The sequence below is a fragment of the Ovis canadensis genome, chromosome 25 (genome assembly GCF_042477335.2).
Source record: "Ovis canadensis isolate MfBH-ARS-UI-01 breed Bighorn chromosome 25, ARS-UI_OviCan_v2, whole genome shotgun sequence".
Taxonomy (NCBI): Eukaryota; Metazoa; Chordata; class Mammalia; order Artiodactyla; family Bovidae; genus Ovis; species Ovis canadensis.
Genome location: NC_091269.1, coordinates 59,335,434 through 59,338,945, shown reverse-complemented (window position 1 = coordinate 59,338,945; position 3,512 = coordinate 59,335,434). Strand labels below are relative to the sequence as shown.

At 47.0% G+C, this 3,512-nt stretch overlaps 1 pseudogene; it reads left to right on the top strand.

The window, feature by feature from the left end:
* Positions 1-362: 362 nt before the first annotated feature.
* LOC138430290 (serine/threonine-protein kinase 38-like) lies at positions 363-1,737 on the top strand (annotated as a pseudogene).
* Positions 1,738-3,512: the final 1,775 nt, after the last annotated feature.

Here is a 3,512-nt window from a genome sequence, read left to right as displayed (position 1 = left end):
GCCTCTCTGGCTGGAAAGAGGCGGGGAGGGGCGGGACGGCGCTTGTGCAGACCCGGAATCCTCCCTGGGACGCCGGGAAGCCGCGCTTGCGCAGTGTGGCGCCCTGGCAGCACGCGCCAGTCTCCCGTCTCCGCAATGGGCGACTGGGCAGCTTTGGCCCCTGCGCTTGCCGTCTTTTCAGGCAGTTGGGGATCTTCTTGTTGCCTTCACCCGCAACCGCCCCTCGGCCCCTACTTCAGAGCCCGTAGGAGGGCAGTTGCTGTTGGGGTTTCGCCTCTCCGCACAGCACATCGAGACCGCTGGCCCGGCCGGCGTCTGCGGCTGTTTGCGGCGCCCCCGCCCTGCCTCCCTGGGGCTCCGCCATGGGAATGACAGGCTCAGCACCTTGCTCGTCCATGAGTAGTCACACAAAGGAAAGGGTGACAGTGACCGGAGTGACACTGGAGAGTTTTTATAGCAACCTTATTGCTCAACGTGAAGAACGAGAAATGAGACAAGAGAAGTTAGAAAAACTGATGGGAGAAGGCGGCTTCACCAATGAAGAGAAACGACTCCAGAGATCAGCGCATGCTCGGAAGGAAACAGAGTTTCTTCGTTTGAAGAGAACAAGACTTGGACTGGAAGATTTTGAGTCCTTAAAAGTAATCGGCAGAGGAGCCTTTGGTGAGGTGCGGCTTGTTCAGAAGAAAGATACGGGCCATGTGTATGCAATGAAAATACTTCGTAAAGCAGATACGCTTGGAAAAGAGGAGGATGGCCACATTCGTGCAGGCAGTTTGCAGGTTGTGAAAATGTTCTGTAGTTTTCAGGATAAGCTAAACCTCTACCTAATCCTGGAGTTGCTGTCTGGAGGGGACATGATGACCCTGTTGATTGAAAAAGACGCTGAACGAAAGAGGAGACTCAGTTTTATATAGCAGAAACAGCGTTAGCCTTAGACTCTATTCACCAACTTGGAGTCATCCGCAGGGACATCAAACCAGACAACCTACTCCTGGACAGCAAGGGCCATGTGAAGCTTTCTGACTTTGGCCTTTGCACAGGACTGAAAAAAAGCACATAGGACAGAACTTTATAGAAATCTGAACGGCAGCCTCCCCAGTGATTTCACTTTTCAGAACCAGAATTCCAAAAAGCAGAAACCTGGAAAAGAAATAGATGTCAGCTAGCCTTCTCCACAGTAGTCAGTCCTGACTACATTGCTCCTGAGGTGTTCATGCAGACCGGGTACAATAAGCTCTGTGATTGGTGGTCACTGGGGGTGATCAAGTATGAAATGCTCACTGGCTACCCATCTTTCTGTCCTGAGTCCCCTCAAGAGACATGTAAGAAGGTGATGAACTGGAAAGAAACTTTGACTTTTCCTCCAGAAGTTCCTATTTCTGAGAAAGCCAAGGATCTAATTTTGAGATTCTGCTGTGAATGGGAACATAGAATTTGAGGCCCTGGAGTTGAGGAAATCAAAAATAATTCTTTTTTTTGAAGGTGTTGACTGGGAACATATCAGAGAGAGACCTGCTGCAATATCTACTGAAATCAAAAACGTTGATGGTACCTCAAACTTCGATGAGTTTCCAGAATCTGATTAAGCCAGCAGTGGCAACAAGTAATCACCCTGAGACAGACTACAAGAACAAAGACTGGGTCTTCATCAGGTATACCTACAAGCACTTTGAGGGCCTGCTGGCAGGGGGACAAGAGCAGGCAATAGCTTCCTGCATGAAAGCAGCAAAATAGTTTTCCTTGAAATGGGATCCTAAATCAAGCAGAGTTCTTGGTACAACATCATGGTTTTCTTCTCACATACTGTTTTGAAGAGTTTCCAGGCAGTTTATGGAACCCACCAACGTGTCAAGATGAACATGGTGATAGTAAGTGGATTCTCTTCCATAGTGCATCTGATGACCAGTAGAATAAAGACAACTGTTGCTACTGTATTGGCCATGAACAGCTGTCCTGCTTCTTTTAGAAGCTTCATGGGCCAATCTGATGTTTAAAAAAAAAAAATCAAATTTTCCTAAGTTCATCAGAATGAAGGAGAAAAACAGCCATCATCCAACATAAACATAAACTTATTATCAGCCAGTTCTGTGATTCAGTGACATGCTTCCTGTCAAAACCACCAAGTATTTTTCTTCTTTACAGCTAAAAGTTCATAGTACTAAAGGAAATATAGCAATAAAGAGCATCAGCAGCCAGCATTCTGGCTGAAGGAGATGACCCACCATTCTGAATGGGTGGTTATGGTGGTTTCTCCCCACTCCTCAGCCTCTGGCAAGTGGCTTTCTGTAGCCTCCAGTCATGGAGCACTTTATGGCACTAGGCTAAAGACTCTCAATCCATTTTGATTCATTTGCTTCTGCCCATCTAAAATACTCATGCTGCTTTTCTGAGTGTTGACGGAGGATCCCAGCTTGATCCACTGTTGCTCTTAGCAGGCCCAAAGGCTGCTGGGCATCACCAAGGAGCCTCAGATCATGTAGAAAATCCTTATTTTCTCTTTACATCTGTATCAGAAAATCCCTTTGGATATTGCCATAGACCAGCAATACCCACAAGTGCTGCCAACAGGACCTCGGCTCATTCCTAGGAACACAGCAGGGGGAGCCCACGCACAAGCCGGAGGCCTGGAACCCCCTTGGCTAAGTTGCTGCTCCTATTTCGTCTCCAGGACCTCCTTACAAGCGGTGAAGGAACCAGCCCAGTACAAAGTGCAGGGCCAGCCTACAGATCCTTGTACAGTTCGCTCCTCAGCCTCTGGTGCAACAGTATTTGTATTCTTAGTGTTTCTCCTCTCCCAACTTTAAGTAACCATTTTGCCTTGGAATCATGATTACAAATTTTTCCTTTGCAGATGCCTTCCTGGGGGGATAGTCCTCTCCACCCTAAAGGGTCACCTGCAGGCCTGGGCTGACCAGGCCTCTCAGCTGGGGTGGTCTCTGAAGAGAGACCCTCTGAATTTTAGCACGAAGTGCCTTTTCTTTCACAGCTGCCACCACCTTTAGAGAAGTTTTGCTGCAACAGCAAGATATGGAGGCTCCATATTAATGCATTATTGCTTTAAAAAATTTTGATGACTCTTAAAGTATCAATGGCACCTATGTGGTAACTTTGCCTATTGTGAAGTGTTATGGTCAAGTCACAACTGGGAGACTGCTTCCTGCCAGTCTTGAGGTTGTAAACATCATCTATGAAAGGAAAGTATGTCCTAGCTTAGCCATTCAGGAAAAAAAAAGGAACATCAAAGTTACAGTAGTAAGTGAAACTGCTTTGGGTTTTAATGACTTAGAGGAAGGAAAAAGAATTTTAGAGAAATGTTAACTCCAGTACTCTTGCCTGGAGAATCCCAGGGATAGAGGAGCCTGGTTGGCTTCCATCTATGGGATCGCACAGCGTCGGACACGACTGAAGCGACATAGCAGCAGTAGCAGTAACTCGGGATGAAGATAATGTGTTTGCCCCTTATTCTTTCAGTCATGCTTGCTAGTGACAAGGAAGTGAGAGTCTTTTGT